A 17758-nucleotide genomic window follows, 5' to 3' on the forward strand; every position below is an offset into this window, starting at 1 on the left:
TGATTTCTTGCTTGAATTATTTCTAAGTTGTTCATCTGTGATTTACGTCAAAGGAAAAGATATGACGGCCAGCCGTTCCACTATAGCCACTGGAATAAATTAATGTTGAAGTCCTCATTACGCCATGAATTCCATTTGCTCTACTCTTGTATCAAAATTGCGTCAAACACGTACTATGAAACATACGAAACTGCATTAATAAATTATAAAAGAACGACCGAGTAATAGAATTAAAGCAGTCAGTTAACGGTCGTAACCATTTATATACTCTACTCTCAGCTGGAATTCGTCTAAGATCTTGGACAGACATCTAAGTGTTTGAACGCTCGTCCAGACAATTTTCAAATCCAATTCCAAATGAAATCCAACCACAAATCACGCCAGACACCAATCAAAGTCCACTCTCCTTGCACACAAACACGTCCCAGAATCTACACCCAAATATTTGAAGAAAGAGTGCTTGAAATTGCTTGAAAGACGATTTGTGTTAAAGTGGAAAACTCCATAACGCTGAAGCGGCAAAGACATGCTGTGGTAGGCCCACTAGCTGATTACCTAAACTGGAACCTGTTATTTCTGCGTTTTAGAGTATTTTAAGAATGAAGAAATAACTTTTGTGCTCTCGTAGTTTAGACGTTTCCACTGAGAAGAGGAGAAGAAATGGGCTCAAGAAGAGAGGGAGGGAGAGAGAGAGCATATTAGAGAGAGGGAGAGCATATGAGAAAGAGAGAGAGAGGGGGGCATGAAAGGAAGAAACGACAGCATTTATTAGCAGAGAGGGAACAAAATTAGAACGAGGAAATTCAAGAGCCAAGACACACAAAAATAAAAAAGTTAACAAAAGAGAAATGCAAAATACAAAAGCTTCATAATCAAGAGGGAGAGGGACAGAGAGAAAGTGAGAAAAATATATTTTGACAAAGATAGGCAAAGAAAGAGAGAAAGAGAGACATCTACAGAGAGAACGAGACAAGCAGATACACACAGAGAGGCACAGAGAGGGAAAGAGACACAAACAGAGAAATAGCGAGAAAGGGACGGCGAAAGAGAGAGAGAGAGAGAAAGTGATGGAGAGAAAGAGAGAGCGAGGGAGAGAGGGCCAGAGAGAGAGAGAGAGAAGCATCTAGTGAAAAAGGAGGTACAAAATCAGGTAAAAGAGAGACATTCAATCCGAAACAATGAATATTAAACACAATATCAGCAATATATATTCATATATTCTGTAAAATATAACAACAGGCCTTACTTTCGTTAGCTCTGCGCCACACGAGTTTCCCCAGTTTAACGTCACGTGCTTGTTTACCGATATCTCCAATACCACTGTATAAATAAACGACTCAATTAACTACAGAGGCAATCGATATCAACAACTGTCATTCAGTGACCAAGTAGTCACTTTATTTTTCCTCAGTTGTACAACTGCCATAAGTATTGATTATGCAACATGTGCTACCCCCGGACGGAAATCGGATAATGTTTGCACACACATTGCTAACATGTGTCGATAACGTAGGTGTTACAGCGTAAATCTCATATATGGTCTGGTACGTTCTCACAACAGTCTTGGTGGCCATCAAATAGCTATTTTCTTATTCCTTCTGTCAACATGTATGTAAATTATTCGACAGATGTGGAAATGAACAAAAACAATCCTGTTATTTATGACAATTTGATAAAAGGAAAGTTGCCCTGTTTGAGTAGTGGGTGTTTGAAATCCTATAACGATAGGCTCTTCTCAGCTGCTATGCATAAAATATTTCACCCTAATCACCGTGGCTGTGTATTTAGCAAATACCTGCGTTCCCCATTGCATAATTGGGCAGTTAACGTCGGAAAAAAACGATACTCATGTTTTATGTGATACAATTAACTTCAAAGTTACGAATGGTGAATGTTTTTTTATAGCAGTTTCTGCACAAAGAAACTCAAAACAGTTCTAAACCATGCAAGAAGCACATTGAACTCTATGCAACCTAACTGCCCTCATTAATGTCCACTGAGATCACACAAGATGTAAAACGGATATTCCAGCGATACAAATAAATACGCTTTACAAATTACAAAAATAGCAAGCCAGTGTTTCGAAAAATCCCAACCTTCTGGTACACCTTCAGAAATGTATTCTGTGAACGAAAAAATATATGAGTATTTTCCCAGCTTTTGTTTGATCATCTGTATTGGATAACAGTTCCGACTGTTTCTATATACAGGAACTAGTACAAGACCGTAGGTTATATTAATATATAAATATTAATTAATTACACCCGAGTAACAATGGTCGATGGGATTTACACGTACGCTTCCATCGATTGGTCCTCATTTGTCTGATCAGTCACAGGTTATCGGGAATCGATTGATGACTATGGTCCAGTTCTATATATGAGGGATGCGGGGATGGGATATGGATAGGGGCATGTATCCTTAGAACAGGAAGGACAGCTAGGAGCACCAGTAATTCAATAAAATATATCTGCGAAAAGCTTGACCGTTGTCGTGACCTTGGCAAACAATAGAAGGGCTTAATTGTCCGAGTCAATAAGTCAATTGGGAGGAATTAGCCAACAGCCGACACGAATGTCGTTATTAATTACTTCCATTGACGATACGCAGGAGTTGGGTTCATCAGGCTTATATTCAATACTTATACATTGATTTTGCTGGGAGAAACACATGACTCAATTTGGTGTAAAAGTTTACTGTCAAAGGAGGCCATGTTTGTGGACTTGTTCGGAATGTATGCTTTTCAGGAAGCGGTCATCACGATGGGGTCAAGTAGTCCTGAGTATTGAGGAGGGACGTTACTTGTGGCCGTGCACCTCCATATTTCCCATGGAACAGCGGGCAAGTCGACGGTACCCCTATCTGTGGAATTCATTCATTAAAAGGTATACCTACAAAGGAGAATCTTAACAGAAAGAGTTCGATACTTATGTATAGACCCGTGAAGATACGGGGTAGAATTGATCTTCACCCACCCATGCTTGTCGTAAGAGGCGACTAACGGCATCGGGTGGTCAGGTTCGCTGACTTGGTTGATGCATGTCATCATATCTTAATTGCTTTGAATAATGCTCATGATGTCAATCACTGGATTGTCTAGTCCAGACCGCCGTTATATAGCTGGAATATTGCCGAGTGCGGCGTTAAAGAACAAACAAAGTAAAACTTATGTATGATGTTTGAATTAAAGATTAGCCCTGGTTATGTTAGATCATTGGTACGAGTTTCTGGATTCACCAACATTCACATTAAAATTTACACGTAGACGTTCACAAAATAAGCGACCGCCTCCGTCGTCTAGTGGTAGAGCGTCCGCCCGGAGAGCGAAAGGTCCCCGGCCGCGTCATACCAAAGACGTTAAAAGATGGTACTTGTTGTCACCCTGTCTGGCGCTCGCCATTAAGGGGCTAAAACAAGGACTGGTCGGTCAGTAAGTTAGACAGCGGCATGGTATCTCAGTGAGCTAGCACTATAAATCGGCATCAGTCCGGACTAGTACAAGCAGCCAAACACACACGTGCATGCTCGTCGCTATATAAGTGCAATACTCTTGGACGCGACGTTCAACCCAATTTCACCTCACCTCACCTCACAAAATAAGCGTCAAAAACTTCTTGTGAAAAACTACGGGGGAATATCGGGAGTTGACGTTTTCAAATGAAGTATCACCAACGCAACTCTCGAAGGACGCAACAACTAAAGAGGCTGCACATGCATCAAAATGACGAATATCTTTTGTCGAGCAAAGTCCTAGCACCTCCTGTCTTTGGTTTCACAACTTCTAAGGAACAATCGACAATGCTCTTTCTTCAACGATTTCAAAGAGCGTCTTACAATTCTTCCACGGAAGTTGTTTGATCATGGTCACACCATTCAAGACATCAGAAAAGCTTTCTAAAGTTTTAACGTAGACACGTGGAGGATATGTCCAAATTTGACGAAGCAATTTCCTTTTTTCCCCTTGTAGCATTGTTCCCGAACAATTGACTTGCCTTTGCATGTGTTCGTGACGGGTGCCACAGGTAGTGCAGAATGGTATCATTTGGTAGTGAATCATAAACAAATGCTTATGATATGGTCGGAGTCGTACGATGGATTCTGCTTTTTGTGTAGATTTCAAACTATAAAATAAATCAACAGAAGAAAATCGCTTTGCCTTGTTTCTTTACTTGATGAATAACACCAAACACTGAGTCCGGTCAAACATTCCTGCTTCCTGTGTTCATTGTGTAACGGTTATCATCAATGAGTCCGCTATATAAAGTGGATTGCAATATGGAGTACCGTACTTGACGCGTCTCAAAAGCAGGATGTTTGAGGAAGGGTGTGTTTTGTGTTTGTGACGGGTGCCACCGGCAGGATACGCTCGCTTTTTCGAGAACACATTTTCCCGTAATTGTTCATTAGAACACGTGACTTGTATGTGTTGTAATGTAGAAGTACCGTGGACTGCTTTAATAAGAGATTTCGTGCGAATATGAAATGGTTTCGAAACAATATTGACATTTGTTTGTGCTGGGAAGTTATATATACCAAATTGACATGCCCTTGCATGTGTTTGTGACGGGTGCCCACACACACACACACACAACACACACACACACACACACACACACACACACACACACACACACACACACACACACACACACACACACACACACACACACACACACCACACAACACACACACACACACACACAACACACACCTTTAGTGTAATAAACAGTAAATGCAGTATGTTAATCCTATAAAGCAACGACTACTAATTTGGTTGTGGGAGCTATCGTATTCCACAGAAACGATCGTGTCCTCATTACAGGATATTGGTAAACGTATTCCACTGTAACTAAGCAGGACTTCGATGAAGTACTGGTACCGCTTGCACTGCTCTCAAAACTAGACAGATTAACAGCTGGAAACACTTGGATGATCACATGCTAAAACAATCTCTGCTGCTTAATACCGTTATTATTGTCAACGACCCTTGCTCCGGGCATTTATTATTCAAACTTACACACTGATGTAGTGGACTGTCGAGCAATTTGACACTGCCTAAACCGGTTTTGTCCAAACGATGAATCTCAAGTTTGGAAGACATATTGACATAGGAACAATGCCAAATATGGACCTTCAGTCTGATTGTTTAGAGAGTTTGGTTTCAAATTGCAGCGTTTCTAATTGGACAGTGCGGTATTGTTTGGTAAGCTGAAGTTACAATACGTGTGAGGGATGAAGGCAGCTCAAAACGGGCCTTCCGATGATAATTATATTTCGTGAAATGATTATAGGTTTTGTATAAGTGTGTTGTTATAGCAACGTCTGCTTTGTGTAAAGAATGATTTTTCAGATTTTGTATTGGCATTCTTCATCATCCATATATAACAATGAAAATTGGAAAGTTTATCATGCTGGATATCTCGAACACGGACATGTCGAGGATAAACACTTTGATCGTGGGTTCGAATCCCGATTTCTTAGTTTGTCAGCACCATACCCTCTTCGCCAAAATTGTACACTCCTGAGACTTGCATCACCTTGGGCTTCCCTCCAACATCAAGCCGGCATGCCGTGATATAACTCGAATATTGCTCAAAGCGACTTTTAACCGAATTCACTCAATCATTCACTTAAATATCGAAATGAATGGGCTCTGATGTTCTACTTCTGATATGATTACCCTATATCGACACTCCGTTTAATTCGAAATTACACTGTAGTCACAAAAACATTGTAGTCTATGGCAGAAATAAGCAACACAACCAATAGCATGGATTGCAAAACCATGGAACGCATGATCAATAATAGATTAATGTACTCACTAACACAAAAATAACTCCTAATAGCAGAAATTGTTTTGTGTGTCTTTCGTTTCGAATTCTGTTTGATACGATGATGACAGGCATGGCGATGGTTTAGCACAAAGAGGACACCCAAACGTAGCTTTCGTTTTGGATCAATCCCTGAACGTTATTAAGGTGACACAAACGCAAATACAGCGTTATAGAAACATGCGCTGTCTCAAACGTGAATAAATGTACACATGAAACCGTATCGTCATGGCTCATTTGGCTGCTTTGTGGGACAGTGGGATTCTCGTTAATCCATTCATCCGCGTCACGAATGAGATGACGAGATGACGAGGCATTTGGCTACCTGCAGATTCGATGAATATGTTGATGATTATGATGTAATCGGATTCTGTAAGTGGACTCTGCTTTTAGCAAAGATTTTTGTATCAAGTAAAAGGTTTTGTCGCTTTTTTAGGCAACAAACACAAAACACACTCACGTGAGTGAGTGAGTGGGTGGACGAGCACGCGAGCGAGCGGTCGGGCGGGCGGTCGAGCGGGTGGATTGGTGGGTGGGGGTGTGTGTTTGGGTGAGTGAGTGAGTGAGTGAGTGAGTGTGTGAGTGAGTGAGTTAGGTTTTACGCCGTTGGAGAAACGCTCATACTGACCAACCCAGAAACAATCGGGCGAAATGGGATTTGAACCCATGAATATAGTTTTCTGGTGTGCCCAAGGGACGCAACTCTGCTAAGCGACGCCTCAGACGACATGGCCTCCCGTGCCTCCACTAAGAGAAACAACGCCCTGTCTTAAATTTAACACACACATCCCGCCGTTACTGCTTATTATACACAATTCACACCAATTATGTCAATACGTTGTGTAACGAAATTCGAAATTGAATCCGAGAATTGTTTTATATCATAATGAACAATGTCAATGTTATATTTATGACATTAAATTGAACGTAATGTGATACGAATGTTACGAATGTTACGAATAAGACACTCTTAATGATCATATCATGTGTATGCAAATTCCGAATGTAAGATGACACTTCCTGATACAAAGTAAGTAATTGATTAGTAGTTACTTTCAATCAATAAAACCAATCCGTTATAACGTATTCAAGTGGGATATTCGAACGTTCTCTCTAAAACAGTTCTACTAACATTGCACAGTATGCGTGCGGAAGCAATTGTAGCAATACACGCTTAACGAGAGAGCATTACAACACATTTGCATATATAACAGTTAGGATTGCTCATTATCTTTGCGTGACGAATGTAATTACGTAGGTAAAATGTAGAAACTACCCATGAATGCAATTATAGATGTTCAAACCTTGTTCCCATTTCGCTCCTATACTGCGTTCGTATTGGTAATACTATAAAGTTCACGTACATATGTAGAACGTCATTCTGTATCCTACTCCATATATATGACAAACAGTATCTATTATATATACACTTTGGATGTAAAAATATTCATTTAAAACATATTTAAATTAAATTAAAATAATGAAATTATTTTTAACAATAATGTTGGGTCTCTGTTTTGAATAAAACATTAAAAAACACATACTTTTAGTGTTATATTTAGGTATGTCAGTGTTTATCGGTGTTTGGAGTTCAAAATCGATTTTGTGTATGAGGATGTTGTTATGCCATGACACGTAATGATATGGGCGTGACAATCGGAACGAATACATTTCTCTGTTCATTATCATGAGGATTAACTGGTGGCTGATGATGAAATTGGTTTTGTGATTCAACCTTATTTTCTCCCCATTCAGTGCTATACGACATGACACAATTCTTTCGTAGTCTTCACAATGTTAAATTGAAATAAAGTCCTTTTTTATCTAGTGAAGTTATATGTACCCTACATGTTAGAAATGAAAAAGTGGAGTTTGATTTCGATGAAAGATTTTTTAATTGATGGTGATGTGTAAGAAATAATAATTGTATACTAATAACATAACGATAATAATATTAAATACATAATTTCTTTTGAGGAAAGAAACCCTGTCGCTGAAAGTTCAAAACTTTTGATATCACGTGTTGTGTTTTATCAGGTCAAGTAAAAAAACTAATTGTATAAAATACAGTTACACTCCAACATAATCCACCGATAACAATCCTTTCTAACATTCGTTTTATTTAAAATCCATATTTTATAACTACAGAAGGGTATCACTCACCTGGTATACTCGATGGTAGTGATAAGTCTTTTTCCACAGTGATACCCACCGAAGTGAAAAAAACACGCGTGGCCGGCTGTTAAATATCCGCCTCAGAACCACAGGTGGCTACTAAAACACGAATCCAAGCTTGTATCGGACATGGAATCACTTTCACCGTTCTCCTCGCCATGCGTGGCCGAGCTACAGTTCGGATATCATTCGGTCGATATTTTCCATACAACCGCTTAATTAATTGAAGCCGAATGAGCGAAGTGTGGTGTTTCACGGGATTGGATAGCAATTAAATTTATTGAGTTAATTCCGATTGTGTGGTATTCCTGCATCAACCAAGACTAAAACTGTTATCGGTTCGCATCTGGCGATGAAATCAGTGGATTTTAGGTCTAAAAATAGGTAAACGAACGCATAATAGCGCCGCAAGTGTGTGACGTAGGTATATGTCTCCAGGGGCTAGTTTGATTTAGTGGACTGTCTAATGTCGTCACACTTGCTGCAGTCGCTTTAGTATCAAGTTTATTATATATAATAGATACATAATAGATGTTTTCAGGGTTGTTCTCGCTCAGTGGGACAACAGTCTTGGCGGGAATTGCCCAATTATACATGTATGTAAACCTGTTACGGAGAAAGGCTCTTTTTGTGTCATTGCTTCAGCGGGCAATGAAGAGCATTCTGCATTAGTGGCAAGATATGGCTGTTGATAGAGACACGTGTCAGTATAGGACATGCGGTATACATGGAGTTGTACAAGGATGGACCTGTTCCAAATATAATTGTTTCGTTTTGATAATTAATATCCTTTCGGGAGGAGACGAGTGAAGATCTGAGGTAGAATAGGTCTTCAGCAACCCATGCTTGTCGTAATAGGTGACTATGCCTGTCGTAAGACGCGACTAAGGTATCGGAGGGTCAGGCTCACTGACTTGAATGATGCATGTCATTGATCCCATTTGCGCGGATCGATGTTCATGATGTATATCACTGGATTGTCTAGTCCAGACTCGATTATTTACAGACCGCCTAAGCGCGGCGTTAAACAACAAACAAACAAACCTTTTGGGGGAAAAAAAGAATAAAACGTTAAGGATGTCTGTATATACAGATGCAGATATAAAGATATGCCCACAAGGTTGAAGTTACTCACTGCCCGTATGTAGTTTGGAAGAGTGAGTGAGTGAGTGAGTTTGGTTTGACGCCGCTTTTAACAGTATTCCAGTTATATCACGGCGTGTCAGCTTGATGTGGGAGGAAAGCCCGAAGTGATGCAGGCCGCAGACCTTTACCACTTCGGTGAAACCCACGAGCACGGGTATGGTGCTGACAAACCTAGAAACATAATTGGGGCGAACAGGGAGTCGAACCCACAATCATAGGTTTCTGGCGTGCCCAAGGGACGCAACTGTAGTTCGGAAGAATGAATAGGGAATAGAAAAGCACGATCGAACATAAAAAGAACTGAAAACCTGAGACAAATATTCATGAGACACATCAGGAATGAGTGAGTATGGTTTTACGCCACTTTCAGCAATATTCCAGCGCACGGCGGGGACACCAAAAATGGGTTTGACACATTGCAGTTGGGAAACGAACCCAGGTCTTCGGCGCGACGAGCGACGCTTTAACCACTAGGCTAGCCCGCCGCCCAGGGAAAGTTAGAACTCAATCTACACTACGCCAACATTTACAATTGTAAATATTCATATTTAAGGAAATAAATATTTGAGTCGCAGACAAGAGTGAGTGAGTTCAGTTCAACGCCGTTATAAACACTCGTTCAGGGCTAATCCATGTTTTGGCACGTCCAAGAGACGCAACTCTCTACAGCGAGGTGCGGCGTCTTAGAAGCCACTTCTTCACTGTGGGACAAGACCCGTGAAGATCCGGGGTAGAATAGGTCTTCAGCAACCTATGCTTGCCGTAAAAAGGCGACTATGTTTGTCGTAAAAGGCGACTAACGGGATCGGGTGGTCAGGCTCGCTGACTTGGTTGATACATGTCATCGATCCCAATTGAGTGGATTGATGCTCATGATGTCGATCACTGGATTGTCTGGTCCATACTCGATTATTTTACCGACCGCCGTCATAAAGATAGAATATTGCCGAGTGCCGCGTTAAACAACAAACAAACAAACAAACAAACAAACAAACACTGTGCGACAAGGCAACATGGAATCAGAAGACAAATAAATCAATAAAATGTTGCAGGTGTTTGAGAAACGGATGAGGATGTCCCGACTCTCCGACACAATGTTTCCTGGGTTGACGGCATGACCGCGTTCGGAATACAGATGCCATTAGAACATCCCCCGGCCGTTGAAATCAAGGACATCGTTCTCTTACGAGTAATTTGAGGAAGAGGACACGTCGTCATCCTAAGATACACAGAGCTTCTGTAACTGAATCTGATAGTCCCTTAAGGCGGAGTTTCTTTTCTTCTTTCAGACACTGTTATAAATGCCAGCGTTGATATTCCGAGAAAGAATTGGTTCCCAGAAACCTATGCTTGTCGTATAAGGCGATTTAATGGATTGGATGGTCAGCCTTGGTGAATTAGAGCCCCGACAGGTGAAATCGTTGCTCATGATATCAGTCACTACCTTGACTATTATTGGCCGCTGTTATAAAGCTGGAATATTGCTGGGTGCGGCGTTAGACAGCAAGTAAACATATATGTTAGTTGTGTCTGAGCGGAGATGAGTAATTGTCTTATTTTTCTGGTGTCAATAAACCGACGTGTTGAACGCAGCCAAGCTCATGTTTGGATGTGTTAAATGTGTGGGATTATATGTTCGTGAGATGGAATCTAATAATTCATAATAACGCGCCAACACTAAATCCACGAAGAATGCATGTATTTGGTTTCATCAGTGACCGTGTTTCAGAAGCAGGTCACAGTGACACACAATTCTAAAAAAGATTAAAGATTAAAATGGAAAATACTGCAGCAAAGAGGGTTTGGGTGATCCTAGCAAAGTCAGGCTGGTTAGGCTCATCATCAGCTCAGGGACCTTGTCCCCTCTAGGACAGCGAATGGGTCTTCTCCCAGGGAGCGCCGCCTAGTCAAACCCACCCAGAACGCTTCGGAAAATGTGAAGACTCCCCAACACTGCAGCCTTCTGCATTACCCAGATTGTCAGAAGGGCTGTATTTACTGGTAGAAAACCCGGGTACTCTCCCAATGTCAGTCAACAGATTGGGAGGCACTAAACCTAAGGCACCTAGAACAATGGGGAGTCGGACAACTTGGTACTTGGGATGCAAGCGTGACATTTCGAAAGCGAGGTCCGCATATTTTCCATGTTTTTCCTCAATCTTGTCAATCAGATTGGTGTCAAAGGGGACAGAAAATTTAATGATATAAATGATTTCATTGGATTTATCAACACGGACAAGATCAGGTTTGTTGGCCTGGATACGTCTGAGGCTGTCTACGGGCCTATTCCAAAGAATTTTGTATTGATCATTTTCCATGACGCCCTCTGCACATTCCGGGTCGTACCATAGATGGACCTCTGTGTCAAATCCACAAGCACGGCGACGACGGTAATAAAATGATCGAGCTACACCATCATGTGGCTTCAGATACTGTGTTTGTGCCAAAGCTGGGCATCCACTGACGATGTGTTGGACTGTCACATTAAATTCATTACATAATCTATATTTCATATTTACATTTTGATGCAAAATCCCACACTGACGGTTTCGAGTGGGAAGGGACTGGTCCTGAACAGCAAACAGAAAGCCTTCTGTTTCACTTTTCAGGCCAGACGACTTCATGCAAGCTTCATCAAAGCAAGGTTGCTGACCTTCTCAACATACTACACATAAAGTTGACGCAGTGGTAGCCTCTAGTTGAAAAAAATGAGCCTGGGGCGATTTGATGTGGCACTTCGCTTGGTTGACACTTATTTCTGTACCGTCCAGCAGTACAGAACCATCAACAAATTGAATACTGACATTTTGATTGTGTCCCACATTCCATATGTCCCATATCAGTTAGTTAGTTAGTTAGTTAGTTAGTTAGTTTTAGATTTAGCGAAACAGATTGTATTGGACGTAGAAGGCATAACAGTGGTGGCCAGTGTACGAATGGATCACTGAAAATCAGTGATGACGCAAGGTGTTCGCGAAAAGGGCAAGTCCTACTCTACTGTATATTTCTTTGGCCCCTTCTTCCTACCTGTAATCTGATTTCTGTGGGACATGTATGACGTCATTGCACAGTGCAATAGGTATGACGACATGATTAAATGATGACGTCATATGCTCCTAACGTTTCCACCTTTTGTTATCTAATTATTACTTTTGTTGTATTACATGTACATATATATGTTCTCTGCCCCATAGCATGGATTCATCTGATGTAGGAGTAAGCATATACTCCGAAACTTTGTGTTCCTCATAATAAAGAAGTTGACATCCATAATTTCTCTTCCTCATGTGTTTCCCTTCCAAATGCCTTTCAAAGACGTCATATCCGTTTTGCGGAATGAAGAGAAAATTCGACTGAATCATATGCAGTGCATAGAATCGCATTAAGTTTTTCAGCCAATCAAATTGAAACAAATTAATCTCTGCAAGCCTAAGTGGATGGGTTAGTATGGCGACCGTCAATTTGAATGATAAATCAGTTATATCACGACATGTCTGTCATTGAAAACACTATAAACCAACATACACCTTATCTACAGTGTTTTACGTATCTTATGATATTACCGCTCTGTTTATTCCGTTTGAATCTCTCATTTAAAAAACGTCGTAATATGCAGGGTCGCCGCCCTGCAAAGCTTAAACTAATTATTCACAATAAACGTCGCATCCACTTTAAGTATTTGAACACACAGTGATTTATTAAAAATAGATTAATCTCATTTATTCCCTCAAAGACAATAACGAGATACATTAAAACCATTCGGGGACAACCTAACGGGACTATAATTAAACCATTTATTTGACGTCATTAGACGGCTTACCATACGATGACCTTAACGAAATTTTGGGCACCAACTAGCTGAATGTATTTTGCATTAAACGTCCCCAAGAAACACAAACATCTACAATGCAATTCCCTTATTCCATATTATTCATAAAGAAATCATATTATTATTTTTTTAACTGGTAAAACTATTTTCATCTGATGAAATCGGTTTGATGTTCATTCGTGGACTGAGGCTCTTGACGATTACATCGGAATATAAAAGAGATGGTGATTGGTTGAACCACCCGAGGGACCATAAGACAGAGAATACATGGGATGTGCGTCCAGTTGTGATGAAAGACGTGCTTGATCATTTTCTCCTTAAGATGATAAAAACAGACAGCATCGAGTCGAAATGGCGCTATTGTGTCGGTACTGTGAGGAATCTTGTGACAAGTTTCCAGAGTGTCAGCATAGTCCCTTCTTTTTATGGCCCTTGATCTAAGGCATCGTAGCTGAGCAGAGTTGCACCCCATGTTCGTGCCAGGATACGATTACCCTGGGTACGAATCACAAATCCCCCCAGATTTCAGCATTGTCGAGCTGGCGTTCGCTACCGTACAGCAGTGATGCTTTCACGATCACCTGGTGTCATCACTGATTTTGGTGATCCAATCATATAATTTCCACCGCTCTTGAACTTTCTGCGCCCTATAGAATGTTTCGGCAGATTTTCTAAACTGGTTATTCTCTGTCGCGGAGGTTATTAATTGAACACTGTTCTACAAGTAGCATCTTTGTGTTTGTTTCTTTGTTTGTTTGTTTGTTCTCTGCTTGACATCGCAGTAAGCAACCTTTACAGCTCAAGTATGTGACGGCGACACTATGTATTACGTCATACAATGAAGTCATCTAAATCATGTAGATGTGGTCAAAATAGTTGGTTGGTTTGTTGTTTTACGCCGCACTCAACAATATTCCACCTATATGACGGCGTTCTGTAAATAATCGAGTGTGGACCAGACGATCCAGTGATTGACATCATGAGCATTGATCCACGCAATTGGGATACGATGACATGCATCAACCAAGCCAGCGAGCCTGACCACCCGATCCCGTTAGTCGCCTCTTACGACAAGCATAGTCGCCTTTTACGACAAACACGGGTTGCTGAAGACCTATTCTACCCCGGATCTTCACGGGTCCATGATTAAAGAAATGGTTTCGTCGCTTTTATTTATCTGAAACTTAAAGATAAGAACATAACAAAAAATATAATGACAAAAAAACCGATACAATATCTAACATTAGCTCGAGATGGCCGTTACAATGGAAAATATCAGAGGATAAAACGATTCATAAGCCATCCTACCAATGTAACGTCTGTTCTAGGAGCCCACTCCACAAGATCGTGATATGAAAGCTATGTTATTCCCTTCGCGAATAGTGGCGAACAGCTGAGTGCGTCTTCACCTCCCATCAGCAGAGGAATGCTTTAGGCATGTATAAACGGAAATGCCAAAATGAATTGATACCTGCAATATTATGTTCGTGAAATATTAGAAATAATTTAATGGACACATTTCTCTGCTGCGGTTCTCATAAAGAGGTCTTTAACTGTCTCAAGGTGTGCATGTTGCGTCACAATTTGTACATTGCTTTTTCTGACTGAAATTGCCGGTACACTCACGCGCACAGCTGATTGTTATCTTTTCTGTTTCAAACCGTTTTTTTTGTCAGTTGTTGCAACATCGGCTGTTAAAAGAGTTTTTAGCCTTGGAAAATCTTGGTTTAAATGATTTATGAAATGAGATGTGGCTCACATATTGCGAGCGTTTGAGAAGCTAACTTAATGGTATGTTTAATCTTTGTTATTTCTTAACCGTTTCTCTTTGTTTATTAACAACAGTACCTAAAATAACATATACATCTAGTTTCAACAAGACCAACCGCCTCCGTGGCCTAGTGGTAGAGCGTCCGCCCGGAGAGCGGAAGGTCCGGGTTCGTTAAAAGATGGTACTTGTTGTTACCCTGTCTGGCGCGCGGCATTTCAGGGCTAAAACAAGGACTGGTCGGCTCGGAGTCAGTATACTGTGTCTGAGTGGGGTATTCATGTTAAACTGCGGCATGGTATCTCAGTGAGCTAGCACTATAAATCGGCATCAGTCCGGACTAGTACTAGTATATGACGGCGGTCTGTAAATAATCGAGTCTGGACCAGACAATCCAGTGATTGATATCATGAGCATCGATCCACGCAATTGGGATCGATGATATGCATCAACCAAGTCAGCGAGCCTTTTACGACAAGCATAGTCGCCTTTTACGGCAAGCATGGGTTGCTGAAGACCTATTCTACCCCGGAATCTTGACGGGTCCAACGCAATTGGGATACATATATGATAACTGAAATACATTATACAAACACATGTACAAACGCCACCCAAATGGATTATGGGAGGCAGTAAAAACAAGAATAATTCTTGATAGAAATATTAAAATTACAAACACATAAGGTAAAATACATGAGTTTATGTACATAACTTAGCGTTATATGCACAATAGAAAAAGAACAGGTAAAAGTAATAAAATATCTGAAATAAATATGCATACAGAAATAAAACACTATGATAAATAAAAGATTAAAAAAATATAAATATGTTTATTTGTTTGTTGTTTAACGCAGCACTCAGCAATGTCCCAGCTACGTAACGGCAGTCTGTGAATTGATCGAGTCTGGACCAAATAATCCAGTGATTGAATGACATCATGAGCATCGATTCACGCAATTGGGATATGATGACATGCATCAACCAACACAGAATTATAGGGCGATGATATTTTCTCACATAGCATTTGATGGCCCCATTATTTTTATATACAGTAAACTACGGTTATAACGAACTGAAATGGACCATAAATTTAAGTTTCGTTATGAGCGTAGTTCGATATAAACACACATACAACATATATACAGCAAATGGCGTGGACCAAAAATTAGTTCGTAATATCCGTCAGTTCGTTATAAGCGTGTTCGTTATAACCGTATTTTACTGTAACAACATTTCGCTATAAACTATGGAGGAATGCTACGTTAATGCCACTTTGATTAGTTTTGTAACCACGTTTAGAATTAATGCAGCCCGTCTTTATAATAAACTTAAGGACATTTCCAAAGTCTCCAAAATGATGTCCGATGCAATTCCCTATTTATTTGTACCATATGTTCCCGTATTTTATAAGATGACTTGCCTTTGCATGTGTTTGTGACAGGTGCCTACGATTGGTCAGGAGGATACGCTTTCTTTCGCTAACACCTGGTATCGTCGTTTTTGGCAGTGATTCGTAAACATATTCTAATGATACTGTCGGAATTATACATCTAGCAGAGTTTTCTTATGATTATGGAAATATTTTTTTGCTTTTATTTCAACATGTTTACTTCAACAAATTAAAGTTGTCAGTGACCTTTGACTTATTTTCTGTATATTTAAGTCAGAGTAACAAGAAATAATTTAATTTATAATCTTCAACAATGAGATATGTGTATGTAGTATCCAGATCCAATGCCGGTTTTATCTTGTGCTTCTCCACTGAGAAACCATGTCTCAGTTTAACAAAGATGCCCCACTCAGACACAGTACACTGAATCAGAACCGACCAGTCTTTGTTTTATCCCCTAAATGCCGAGCGCCAGGCAAGGTAACAATAAGTACCTGTTTTACGTCTTTTTGTATAACGCGGCGGGTGGATGAAGAGGATGCTAGAAGTGATGCAGGCATTTTATGCCAATGAAAAACAATAAAGGATAACACATTTTTGGCTGTGAATGATCATAAGCAGTTATCATCGTCTTTTAAAGGCCGTTGTGCCGCTATATTGCTGGAATATTGCTAAGTGCGGCGTTAAACAACGTACAAACAAATAGAGGCCGTTGCTGGCGAAAATAGCTTTAATGATAGTAGCAGAGATTTCTTATGAAAATGGAAAGGATTTTTTCGCTTTTATTTACTGCCTCTACCTCAAAACGTTCATTGTCATGGTGCTCTTAAGTTCAAGGTCACTCATCGGCGTTACCTATAGATTATGGTGGAATTGTACAGCGTTATTCACAAATTCGATTAAATTCATCTAGGGTAATAAAGACAATTTATTCGACACTAGGAATTACTGATTATCCCCCACCCCCTCGTAAATAAGCCGGGTGTGCCCCTCGCAACGTCTCCAGGAATACCGCATTAATTCACACGGGAGATATAATCCGATCTTAACGTGCAGCTCGACGGCCATTGTCTGTACGTTACCAAGGTCGGTGCCTCATGGTTGTCAAAGCATACACAGTCGGCATCCGATAGTCATCGTATAAGCAGGAACCAACAGCTTGAAGTCATTACCAGCCTCGCTTCAGGGATACGTGATAATGGATGAAGAGCATGTATATTAGAAAGTCACATCTCACGTGGTCTCGTGTGAAAGCCGCATGTCACCTATAATCTCATATTTCCATGTCTAATTGTGTCCGATGGGACGATCAATGACTTTATATAACCACAGCATGGCTATATCCGTAAACAACAAGATTTATGGTGCAGGTTTCTTTGATCGGAACTCAATATGTAAACGATGCTCGTTGAATATGACAATTAGTTTGGAGACTAGCAGCAGTCTACCGCTTTGTGCGATCTGTGAATGGTTTCAACTAGGCTGTCAGGGGTATGGTTTATTAGGCTGTAACAAGCCAGACGTTTTGAAAGGCGATCTCCTTTAGGGTATCGATTAGTTTACATAGATCCTTCTGGATAAACATTCGAAAAGATTTCTGATGGTGTGTGACTTTTCAG

At 40.5% G+C, this 17758-nt stretch overlaps 1 protein-coding gene across 1 annotated transcript in view; it reads right to left on the reverse strand.

Moving 5' to 3' along the window:
* LOC139470014 (5-hydroxytryptamine receptor-like) overlaps nucleotides 1–1306 on the reverse strand; it is a 189605-nt gene extending 188299 nt beyond the window's left edge. Inside the window, exon 1 of the mRNA XM_071252300.1 lies at nucleotides 1247–1306. The gene's annotated coding sequence lies outside the window, so the exon portion shown is untranslated. The remainder of the gene's footprint in view (nucleotides 1–1246) is intronic.
* Nucleotides 1307–17758: the final 16452 nt, after the last annotated feature.

The sequence above is a fragment of the Haliotis cracherodii genome, unplaced genomic scaffold, assembly GCF_022045235.1.
Source record: "Haliotis cracherodii isolate W230 unplaced genomic scaffold, xgHalCrac1.p SCAF_20, whole genome shotgun sequence".
Lineage (NCBI taxonomy): Eukaryota > Metazoa > Mollusca > Gastropoda > Lepetellida > Haliotidae > Haliotis > Haliotis cracherodii.